This window comes from Pteropus medius, unplaced genomic scaffold (assembly GCF_902729225.1).
Source record: "Pteropus medius unplaced genomic scaffold, Ma_sr-lr_union100, whole genome shotgun sequence".
Classification (NCBI taxonomy): Eukaryota; Metazoa; Chordata; class Mammalia; order Chiroptera; family Pteropodidae; genus Pteropus; species Pteropus medius.
This window is the reverse complement of record NW_024345479.1, coordinates 4,138,099-4,150,007: the sequence shown is the minus strand read 5'-3', so window position 1 is coordinate 4,150,007 and position 11,909 is coordinate 4,138,099. Positions and strand designations below refer to the sequence as shown.

Below are 11,909 nucleotides of genomic sequence, written 5' to 3'. Positions count from 1 at the left end.
GGAAAAAGTCTGCTGGTCTAAAGCAAAGCCAGAGGTGGCTTTTGGGGACATGTTACAATGCAACCCCAAAGTTGTGGGGGATGAGGGGCAGAGGGGCAGAGGGCCAGAGCCTTTGCTAAATCCTATCTGAACTGCTGGCTTTTTCTTCCCTGGCTGGAGCTGGGCCAAATGACTTTATAGTCACTGTTATCTGTGATATTTAACTCTGCCTGCTACTGTAAACCTTTGAGTAAGAAGATTAGAGTGACGCTGTGCTCAGGTGTTAATTACTCATGGCATGGAGTGGCAGCTTAGGCCCCAGTGGTGGAACATCCAGGAGCTGGCTCCCATGCTCTGCTCTAAGTGGGCGCTGAGCTGGGTGGGTGGTGGGTGAAGCCTTCCAATTTAGGAGTCTGGGTTGAAAAGGATTTAGGGAGAAAGAGAGAGAAGGATAAGACCTTAGGCTGGGATGGGTGGGGGCATTACCTGGACTGGAAGAAAGGAACTGGGTGGAGTCTGGATTCACAGGCAGCTTTGACAGGGCTAGAGATCACGGGGAGGGGTGAAAGGCTGGGTGAGACAGCAAAGAGACTTGAGGGATGGGGGCTCCAAGCCCTTCAGGCCCTCCGTCCTTCAGTATTAGAGAATCTCCCCTCACCCCTCACCTCACACACGGTGTGGGTGTGGGAGGTGAGTGTTTCCTTCTCCTTTACCTGAGAAGTGGGGGTGTAAATGTAGAGAGGGTGATTTCACCCCCAATCCAGAGCTCCAGAATTTAGGCCAGTCTTGGAATCCCTGAGAGAGTGTGGAAGGGTTACTTCTCCCTTGGAGAGGAGGAGGAACATGAAGAAGGAAGAGGTAGATTGGAGTTTATTAGCTTTTGAATTCAGCTTGTTTTGGAGGATAGAGAACAAAAGGTGAAGGCTGAAGGATCTGCTCTTTGGGACAGGCCATAGCTAATGGGGAGAGCTGGGAGTCAGTCCCACAGCCCCTTGCCCCTGTGTTCCCAGCTCCTCCCCCTTCTCCCCTCCTACTGCTGCCTTCTCCTGTGCCTGTGCCGTGGAGGTCTGATCCCCTCTTTTCCTCTCTGTTCTCTCAGCCCCCTTCAGGTCTTTGTCTCTTCTGGCCCTGGGGCTACCCCCTCCCCTTTCCTTTCCCCAACTCACACACAGACTCTTCCCCAGGAGACAAAAGCAAGGAGACTGTCCCTTTCCACCATTATCTTTTAGTCACTGGCCCCTCACTAAATCTTCCTATGTGAGGCCTGATGCCCTCCATCCAGACATATAGGCCTACCTCCCAAATCAGCAAGTTTGAAAAGACTTTTTAAAAAAACAGAGATATTTTGTTCATTTAACCATGAAGCACTCTGCCTCTTACCAGTTCTGCACACACACACACCCCATTTGCTTTTGTGCTATTCGGAGGATGGGGTAGAAAGCATTTCATGGAAGGGGCTTTAGGAAAACTGCTGACTCTGTCTTCTCCCCAGACTCTGCTGGTGTCCACTTTCTCTATATAATTATAGTGTTTTCCCTGTTCCTTTGAGAAGCTGGGCTGCCGCTGCTTTAATGACCAGAGGAGTTGGGCAGAAAGATGAGGAGAGAGGGGATGAAGGAAAAAGAGAGGGCCCCAGAGAGAGAACAAGCAGCAGGATCCCTTCCTGAGGTGGCAAGTCAAGGCAGAACCCAAGGAGAGGATGACAGGAAGAGTGGAGACAAAAACCAGAGAGGCAGGGAGGCTGTCCTGGAAGAACGAACCCCACAACTTGGATGCATGTACACTCACACACACTCACACGCACACACACGCACACACACACACATGAGTTAAGTGAGAAGGAAAGTGGAAAGGAAACCACTCACTTTGCCTCCTTCTCTGTAGAAGAGAGTATCTCCATGAGAGAAAGGTGAGTCTTCCCCGCAGAGGGCCCTGAGGCCAAGGGCTCCACATTGTCCCAAGGAGCAGGACACCTAATAAGGGAACCCAGAAATGATTTCTGGAGACACTCCCAAGTCCTTGGAAAGATTCAATTCAAAGTCACTTAAGACACAGGGAGAGGTAGTACGGAGAAGACAAAGGGGCTGTGAGAAAGGGACAGACAGCAGAGATGGTTAGAGAGAGAGGGAGAGAGAGGGAGAGAGCAAGAGAGACAGAAACAGAAAGAGTCCAAGCCCTTGAGTGGGGGGCGGGAGGGGCAGGCATAGAGGGGAGAGGGCTTCAGGGTCTGGAAGCTCCTCCAGAGTCCGTGCTTTCTTTACAAGCAGCTGCCTAAATCTGGGGCCATCCCAGAAGCGACTGCCTCTAGAGTAGACCCTGGGGGTGCTAAATCAGGTGTGTGGGAGCTGGGGCAGGAACCGAAGTGTCAGGGAATGGTTAAGAGTCCCCCGCACTTGAATCTCCTCTCCAACCACCAGCAGTAAGTAGTAACTTAATGGTTGAACTGTCCCAAAATAGAATTCCACCGTGGGTGTGGGCGGGTGGGTTGAGGTCAGTTTCTCACACCTGGACCCTGGCACCTTTCTTTGGCCTCTCTTCCCCCTAGTGGGTTTGGTCTCTTTCTTCCTTCTTTAAGGACTGGGAGTTGATCTTCTAGCCCCCTAAGAACTTTCCCTTTCACCTCCAATCTACATCCCTTCCCTTGAATCCCCAGTCTGAACAAACGGATGCTACCCTCACTAATCATCTCCCTCCCCCATCTTTCAGGAAAGAAAAGGAAAAAGGAAAAAGGGAGAGAAAGTTCCTACAAGCCTAAGCAGCTTAAAAAAAAAAAAAAAAAAAAAACTCACGGGAAAATTGAAAAATGCAAACCTCTCTAGGCCTCTCCAGTCTCTTCCTTTTACCCTCGCCACTGCTCTGCTCCCTTCACTGCGCACCCCCAACCCCCATCCTCCCGTCCTGTCCTGCCCAGAACTCTCTCCTTTCCCCTCCCTTCTCCGCCGGGCCGGACATATGGAACCCATTTTGCTGGTGACATTGAAGAGCCGCCCGTGCGCCCGCCTTCCGCCATGGCGCCCCGGCGCTCCCGCGCCTCGCTGTGCCCCGCGTCAGTCGCGGCTTCCCTCGCCTGGCAACTTGGCCATCTCTCAGAGCCCCGACTCCAGCTCGGTGCCTGGCTGGCCCAGCGGATGGAGAACCCCGGCTTCTCCGGAGAGGGGCGCCCCGAGTGAAGCCCCCGCGCGCCCGAAAGCCCCGCGGCCTCGAAGGCCGAACAAAGCCGGGGGCGGGGGCAGGGTGCGGGCAGCTCTTCCCGGCCTCTCCCCGCGCTGGCCCGCCGCCCTGGGCTGCCTGGGTCTGAATAACCACCGGGATGCGGCCGGCCGAGCCTCAGCTAGTGCTGAGGGACCCGGGCCTGGCCGTTGACTCCCGCGCGCGCCCGCTGCGGCTTGCGCCCTAGCGGGAGACGCACAGGTAAGTGTGGGTGCTCATCCAGGAACCCTCGAGGACAGGCTTGGGGTGGAGAGCGGGGTGACTGAGACCTCTGCCATCAGACCTGTCTTTTGGGTCAGCAAAAAGGCTGGATCCGATTCATGGAAGATAATGATGAGGGCAACTTAAGAGGCGGGTTCGGACTGCGGGCAGTAGAGGGATCCTGGTATGCAGGACAGTGTGGAGGAATGTGGAGCTGTGCGTGTGGTGTGTGGACAGGAACGGTTAGGGGATGGGGGAGCTCTCCCCCTCAGGAAGGGTGTTGGAGTCTGTGGAGGATTTTCCAGGGGAGTTAGGAGCTGTGGGTTGTGAGGGGCATCTGCTGGGGTGGGGGCGCGCAGGGTCCGGCCCTGCTCCCACAGTCCAGCTGCTGCACCGTGCCGAGTATTTTTTTTTTTTTTAGCACCTGGCGGGTTATTTGAAGCTAGATGTACAAGGGGCTGCGCTGAGGCCGGGTGTTAAACTGAGAAGGTAGGAGAGGGGGTGATTTATGGCTTCAGAGAAGCTGTGTTTACTCCTTGCCTGCTCTGGAAACCAAAAACCAAACAGAGTAGAGGTGGGAGAAGCTCCTTTCTTTGGACTGAGAGGCAATGCCAGGTTGATTTGCTGGGATTTATTTTCCCAGATGTGGGGAGATGGTGGGAACTGTCTCTTTGCAGGCACAGGCTGTGGTAGGTCTGTGTGAGGTATAAGAAGAGTGTGCAATTAAGCACATGTGTAGGTGTGTTTGTGTACGGTGTGAGTGCTTGGGTTGAAGTTTGTCCGGTGCAGCATGGCTTTGTGAGTGGGCGCATGGGACCCTGGAGGGAGACTAGGTGTTCTCTGGTCCTGGTACTCTGGGATGGGGTAGTTCTGGCTACACTTCACTGCCCCGTGCCCTTGAAACAGGGTACTGCTCTGTCTTGTCGCCTGTATTTTCTTTCCTCCCACGGCCACATGCAGCAGAGTCCACTTGGCTTGGCACGGGCCCCTCTGTTCCATCTACCCACGCCACCTGATCTTCACTTTGAACCTTTAACTTTACCATGGGAAAGTAAAGAATTAGTGAGCATAGCTGTGTGGGAAGGGGAGAGAGAGGAGAAAAAGGCCTGGGATAGAAGGGGAGATTGGTGGTTTGAGGCTGGGCCTGGCAGGCTTGGGTTCCACCATTACCGCTCAAATTCCCCTGAAGTCCTCGCTTGGGGGAGGGGGCAAGGGAGCACAAAGAGGAACAGAGCAAGGGAGCCATGCAGGATGATGGGGTGGGGAGAAAAATATTTTGACCCCCAGATAGTTATTTCCGCAGGCCAACTGGTGACTCTTGCCTTTCTGTCCAGACGCCTGGCTTTGCCTGGAAATTGTTTTGCATTAAATTTTCTCAGCCGCAGAATTATCTTTCCTCGCCTCCAGCTAAACTTGCATTTTTCCACCAGACACTTGGGCCCCACACCAATGAAATCTGAGAGGAAGCGGCTGGGCCCTAAGTGGCCATAATTTAATTGATTTTATCATAAATCATCAACTTGATGAAGAACCCGAGGTTTCAGTGAAGTAAATTGATATTAATGGGAGTTTCTTGAAATGCAAACTCGCTGTATTGTTGGGGCATCTTGAGCTGGGGAGGTGGATTACGTGTGTCCTAAGAGCAGGGAGCCTGGACCTGGAGCCTGGCACAGCTTTAGGGGCTAGGGAAAGCAAGCTGTGAGGGGCAGCTGCAAGCAGACTGACTTCTGGTTGGGGGGAGGCAGGCACAGAAGGAAACTTTGTGGGGAGGGAGCAGTCTGACTCCCTGAACCCTGCTGGCCATCTTGGGAATGCTGGTCTCCAACTGGGGGGAGGCAGTCAGGAAGCTGGTGGTGTGTGGGCAGAGCTGGGGGTCGGGTAAGAAGGCCAGGCTGGTACAATGGATGCATTGACTCCTGGTTAAAAATTGTCAGGTTGAAGCCTTCGTCCTTTAATTATACAAATTAATTATTTACTGCTCCGGTTCCTGTATACAAAAACAGCACTTTGACTTGGTGATGAAGGTAGAACAACCCCACCCCCACACAGAAGAGCAGTAAAAGCCAGTGTATGAGCCTCTGTGGAGCAAAAAGGACCAGGAATCGGGCTAGTAGTGGGGGTATAAGCATTTAAATCACAAAAGGAAATATCCTGCGTGTGGCTGTGTTGGTGCCAGTTATTGTCTGAACTCAGTTTATTATTACCGCTTAGTGTCACTCCCTTTTACATCAGCATATAGAGAGCCACGGACTCTCAGTCCAAAAAGGGACCTCAGATCATTTAGCCCAACCCCTCACCTCCACACACATACTCTGGCTTTACAGAAGTGGATACTGAGGACCAAGCAGTTCTCTGCTCACATGGCAAGTCTGGACCTCCTAGAATCCAAGCCTCCTTCTTGACTTCAAAGCCTATCCAAAGGATGACTTTAAACAAATCACTCTCCCACTCTGGGCCTCAGTTTCTCTTTCTGTAACAGTGGCAGGGGTCAACAGGATAATCCCTGAGTTCTCTGAGTTCTGACCTTTAGTAACTTTCTAGTGCTTGGATGCAGCTCTCTTGCATGTCCTGGGGTTCTGTGGGCATTGGGTACAGAAGTTACTACATGCTTATCTGCAATATACAGGGAGTTTGTCCTTGCCCAGAGCAGTGGATGGTGATAGACTGGCTCTAGGAAATCCACTGGAATCTGGCATTCCTCCCCCGAAGGTTGGAGGAGAAGCTCAGGTGTCCAAGAGCAATGGAGATAGAAGGCACTAGAGAAGGGCTTGCTAGCTAGATTGGGCCGTGATTGGCATTTGGAGGGAGGCTAAGGAAGGAGGGCTCGGTGGCACAGTGCAAGGCACCCTCCCTGCCAGGCGCTGGGGCCTAGTTTGGAGTTGTTTAGAATGTAGTTCTTGAAGTTCCTTCTACTCCAGCCAGGGACTGAATGGTGGTTTCAGAATTTGATTCCGTAATGGCAGGCCACAGGCTCCCCACCCAGCTTCACCCTGGCCCCTGGGCCTTTGGATCTTCTCTTCCTGGGAGAGAGCACACACACAGTGTGCCATGGCACTCTATCTACAACGTTTCTTCCCAGGGCAGCCAGGACAGGAGACCTGCAAGGTAGTTGATAACTTCCCCCACCACCCCAATTCTAGTTCTTATTTTCCATCTCTTCTCCCAAATAGAAAATAAAATTCAAAGGGGTGGGTGTTTCTCAGAAGTTGCTGGGTTGTAAGAAGAGAGATTACTTGTAGGATCAGGGCTATGAAGAGGCCAGCAGAGGAGAGGCGGTTTCCAGACTGTCTTAGGAGGTGTGGTCAGGGAGTTGTGCAGGAGGAAGTAGGAAGAGATGGCAAATAACTTTATCTTTGGGATTCTGGAAATCAGAGTCCCTGGCCAGATAACTTCACTTCCTAAAGCCTTATCCCAAACCCTATTTTGAGAGAGAGAAAGGGGAAGAGAGAGGGAGGAGAGAACAGAGAGAGACAAAGAGAGAGAGAGAGAGAGAGAGAGAGAGAGAGAGAGAGAGAGGAGTCTGGCAATTGCATTCTCGCCCTATCCTATTCTCACTTTGGAGTTTTATATTTGGAGGCAATTCAGAAGGCCTTCTGCTGATTGGTCATTAATCCGGTGAGTTATTGTCTGCTAAACAGAGGTCACTGGGAGAGAAACATCCAATCTGTCAGGAGAGACCTGTGCAGTTACTCCCAGCGGCTGGGCCCCTGTTCCTCTCTTGCCTGCTTCTCCCTCCCTTCCCCAGCACCCCTCACCCAGCTGTCCTAGATTTGCCCCTTTTCCTCTAGCCTTCTCCACTCTGCCCACCTTTGTCTTGACATCCACCGGGATGGGGTTTGTCAGGCTGGGACTGAGCTTCTAGATGAGAGGGGACCCTTGATTCGGAAAGGCCGGCCTGCAGGTAACTCTCGGCTTGGCTCTCGGCACCACCAGCCGCTGGGCAGCGAGTTCAGGCGGCCTCCATGGTCACTGAGTATCCTTTGCAAACCCTCAAGGCTGTCTATTTTTCTTCGCCTCCCTCTCACCCTGCCGCCTGGAGTCGGGGAGAGTATACCTTGGATTTTTCTTCTCCAGCCTTAGTGGCCTTTTTGTTCTTTCGATCTCCGCTTCTGCTGATCCGAGTCTACATCAGCCTCCGCGAGGCTCCGAATCATCTTCTCGCCGCTGCCCCTTTGTTCCCTCCTGCTCCTGCATCTTAGAGGATGGGGGTTGGGGATCTAAATACCAAGAGCTGTCTTCGGTAGCAATTCTCATTTTACGACCCCCAGCTTTGAAATCTTTATTAATATTTAAGAAGAGATGGAGATTCGGGTGCATGTGTGAACTTTACATGACCGCCGCTGCCACAAAGTTAGGCAGTAAAACTGGAACAGAGTGTAGGACCGGGAACCCAGAGAGGACCAGAAAGAAACAGATCATTAGATGCCCCGCCCAGCTCAAGTTCCAGCTTCTCCAAGAGCCAGGCAGGCTTTGGATTTGGGGCTGGCAAAGCGGGGGGCAGCTTGGTTGCCCCAAGGCTTATATCAGAAATCAGAAGTAGTCAGCCAATTTGACTACTGTTTTAAAGTAGTCAGCCAATTTGTGCTTATTGAGAATTTTCGTTTGCTCTTTGATGGATTTTTTTTTGCGGGGGTGGGGGAGGGGAGGAAGGACAGAAATGATCTCCCAAAGTCCTAGAAGGCTGTGTGGCCAGTGATCTCTCAAGGGAATTTAAAGTGCTCCTTGTCCCCTGGTACTGGGTAGGGATTAGGATGGGAGGAGCGGAGTGCCAGTACCGGATGGAGTGCTTCGGCTTTTCAGAAACTGAATCAGAGAGAAAAGAATGTCTATGAAGGGGAACATTTTCTCTAATTTTTACCTTTATTATTAATTTTTGCCTTTATTGGATTACACTAGGTCACTGTGTCTTAATCTTTTTCTCCATTTTTTTCTTTTTCAATCTCTCTCTTTCTTTCTCTCTCTCTCTCTCTCTCTCTCTCACATACACAGACACACAACACACACAGTTACCCAAGTTTCCCTCCTTGAGTCCAGGAAGAAATTGTTCTCTCTCCTCTCTCTAATCTGTTCCTAAATCATGACTTCACTACAGGGGTGAAGCCATCTCCACTCCTCTTTTTAAAGACCCCACAGTCTTCCCTCTGACCCTTCTGCTGTCTCCCACCCCAAGTTCCGTCCCCAAGCTCCTCACTGCCCCACCTTTGTCCCCTGAAGTTTGAAAGGTCCCTAGCCTGCATCAACACCTCAAACGAAATGGGCACTCTCAGGCCTGCCTGTTCTACCTCCAACCCCCACGCTCCCAGCCTCAAACAGGGGCAACCAGCCAGCCAGAAATCTCTGAGAAAGGAAGGAAAAGGCAAGAAATAAAAACCAAACTTGGATCTAATTGCCTCCCAAGCATTTCGAATGGGCTATGCTCTCTAGAATTAATTAAGAAGTTCCCACTCCATCTCCTACCGCATTTGGGTGGTGCATGTCCTCTGAAATTTTCTCCAGGTAGGCTTTCTTGCTCCCCAGTTCTTCTTTTTGCTTCCACCCCACTGCGCCCCACCTCCTTATGTAGCCAGAAGGGACCACAAGGAGTTGAGGAGCCTCCGGGAGGGGAGGGGTCCACTGCCGTCTCTGGACAACTCCTCCACCCTCAGCTCAGCTCCAGGTGGGCTCCTCCTGCAGCCCAGGCTTTCAGGCCCACAACTGGCTGGGTGTCCTCTGGGCTATCTTTTTATTCCTTGAGGCAAAACTTTGTAGCCCCACAAGCGACCAGTTTCTTTTCTTCTCCTTCATTTTCACAATTGACCTTCTCTAGCCAGTGGTAACAACAGCTAGGAGAGCTGGAGGATCTGAGGTACATTTTTGCCTTTGTAATTTGGGGGAGTGACAGAAAAGACCCAAAGGTGCTGGTTTCCTTAAGCCTCTGGAAGCCTCTCTGGGCTGAGTCCCTGGCCTACTGGGCTCAGAGTCCAACTCTGTAGGTCTCTAACCAGGGCCTAGAGACCTCAAGACAGACTCCTTGCAGCTACATGCTCAGGCAGCCCTAATGGCTCTCTTTGAGAGTTCTGGCTTGAGCCTCAACACTGGGTCCGTTTGGGACATTTTCTTTTCTTGATAGTACTAACAAACAGAAAAAGTGGGTCCCACCCTCCATCCTCATTGCCCCCCCTCCTTTCCCTCAGCCACCAACTCTAGGCAGGCCATAGAATCCTTAGGACATCACAGTGGGAAACTCTGTACAGTTCCTGTTGCTGGAGGGTAGGGAGGCCATGGGTATCCTTGCCCCCCATTCAGCAGGGCCCCAGGAAATTGGCTGCTCCAGCCCACGAAGCTTGACTTAGAGGGCCTGGAAGAAGTGGGGGCTACAGGAGGCCGGGGACCGCTTCCTGTGAGAGTAGGACCCTTTCTCAGCCCAAAGCAGAGCCTGTGAGTGGGGAATGATAGAGTATGAGGGAAATTTTGCCAGACACAATCGCCCTCTCCTGAGAGGGAGACAATAGCTGGATATCATCTCTCACCTTTGTTCTCCCAGTCCCATCTCTCCTGGTACCTCCAGATGGGAGAAATATTCTAACTAGGAGGTCACAGAGTAATGGCTGGCTCTGCCTACGAGAAGTTAAGAGAACAGATTTTCCAAGCTGCCTTTGTAGAAAAGAGACTTCTCTGCCTTCTGTTTTATCCGGTAAACCCCGAGTCAGCAGTTAGGCAGAGCTGCAAACTCTCCTGCTTTTGGAAATGTCCTGGTGCTCTTTTTGTCTTTTTCCTACACCAAGAATGGCTCTTTCCCACCCCCAACCGAAATCTGCAGATACCTACATTCCTGGCTCCTGTCTTCCTCCTACAGGACTCCTTGCCTTTTCCCGCCCTTCTCAAACACACCCTAAGAAAAGTTTAGCTTTTGTAGTCTTCCTCACTGTGCCAAGAATCATAAATCTTGCAGTTAAGAGAGCAGATTTGTTCTGAATAATGACAGTAACAACTATCCTCTGTCTCTTCTGCCAGTGCATTTAAAATTAAGCCATTTTGCTAGTTCTTCTCATCTTCTTAGAAGTACAAATGTCCTTAACACCTCTTAGCCCATTCTGTCTATCTAGAGGTGAGAACTGTAGCAGAAACTTCTCCACGAAGTTCTTACAGCCTCTCCACTGCCAGCCCGTCTGGAGCTCAAGCTAAACACAAGGTCCTCCTTTTGTCACCCTCTCCTCAATCTCCCCTCCCCCTGCAAGATGGTCTGGATTTTTAAAATAATCACTCACCGCTTGTTGTCTGTTCTCAAAGTGTGTGTGGGGGGGCTGTTTAAAAAAAAAAAAAAGGTCTGGCTTTCCCCTCTACCGGTTGAAAAGCGGGCCTGGAAATTTGTGGGGAGAGAAGAAGAAAAGAGAGGGTGTGGGGGAGAGAAGAAGCAGAGCCGGGGAGACTGCGAAGGAGGGAGCCAGAGTGAGAGGGTGGAAGACTCAGCCACCACCAGTCCCCGGGAGGAGTGAAACTACTTAAAAAAAAAAAAAAAAAAGTCCTAGTGTTCTGCTACAAATGAATGCAGAGGGGCACCCAGCACCCCCACCCCCAGGGAAGGCACTGCCTTTGACTAGGCCTCCCAACAGCGACTTCTCCAATTAGCATAATGGTTTACTAGTGGGATGGGGGGAGCTGGTGAATTCCAACTGGCTTCGCCTTGCATTCGCTCCTCCTGTCTCCCCTGCCAAAATCTGTCTGAAAATTTACCTGTTCTTAAAAAAAAAAATAACAAACAAACAAACAAAAACCTCTCTACTTTCTTTCTTTTCTCACCCTTTTTTTTGGGGGGGGCTGTAAAAATTTCCCCCTCCCCCAATAACACCATTGCCTTCCCTCCTTATCAGGCATCTAGGCTTGCTAAAGGGGGAGAGGTGGGGGTGTGTGTGAGCTTGTGTGTGAGTGTCTGTGAGTGAGTGAGTGTGTGTGTGTGTGTGTGGTGTGGTTTTTTTTCCCTGTGCAAAAGCAGAGGCCATTGTTACAGAGAGTAGGGCGTACCAGTCTTATAGGGCAACCACACTGTGGCGGCTTGGCCGCGCTGGAGCCTGAAGCTGGATTCTCTGCGAGCCCAGCCACCCGAGCACCTTTCGGTCTTCTATTTTTTTCCCGCTCCCCCACCCCTCCCTCCTGCGCACCCCCGCTCCTAAGCCGAGTGAATTGAAGCGGACGCCGCGCGGCTCCTCTGGCCGGTCTGCCCCTCGGGCTCGCCAGCCGGGGTGGCTATTGGGGTGGGGGGGGCGACGCAGCTTTAAACAGTGGTCTTTTTTTCCTTTGCCTTCAAGGAGGGGAGATTTCTCGCCTGCCGCTCGCGCTGGGGCTCGATGTGAATATATATTATGTCTGCCTGTTCTCCCCTCGTCGGTGGCTAAGGTAAGCTGGACTGAAATAGGCTATCAGTTTGTGAATGGCGGAGAGTATGTCTCAATGATTTATGGCCCATATGACTCCAATCTCGGTTCAAGAAGAGTTCACAAGCTTTAAGCTTCCTTCCACGCAGCGACTGACTCTCTCTCTCT

At 51.7% G+C, this 11,909-nt stretch overlaps 1 protein-coding gene across 13 annotated transcripts in view; it reads left to right on the top strand.

The window, feature by feature from the left end:
- The window catches only part of HOXB3 (homeobox B3), a 45,309-nt gene that overhangs the window by 22,639 nt on the left and 10,761 nt on the right, over nucleotides 1–11,909 (top strand). For 8 of the 13 annotated variants that reach the window (XM_039873724.1, XM_039873726.1, XM_039873725.1 and 5 more), the window contains one exon: nucleotides 11,676–11,763. The gene's annotated coding sequence lies outside the window, so the exon portion shown is untranslated. Of the gene's footprint in view, nucleotides 1–368; nucleotides 3,391–3,811; nucleotides 3,880–6,899; nucleotides 11,583–11,675; nucleotides 11,764–11,909 lie in introns of those variants that run through there. The other 5 variants (XM_039873729.1, XM_039873728.1, XM_039873722.1 and 2 more) reach the window with 5 other exon arrangements.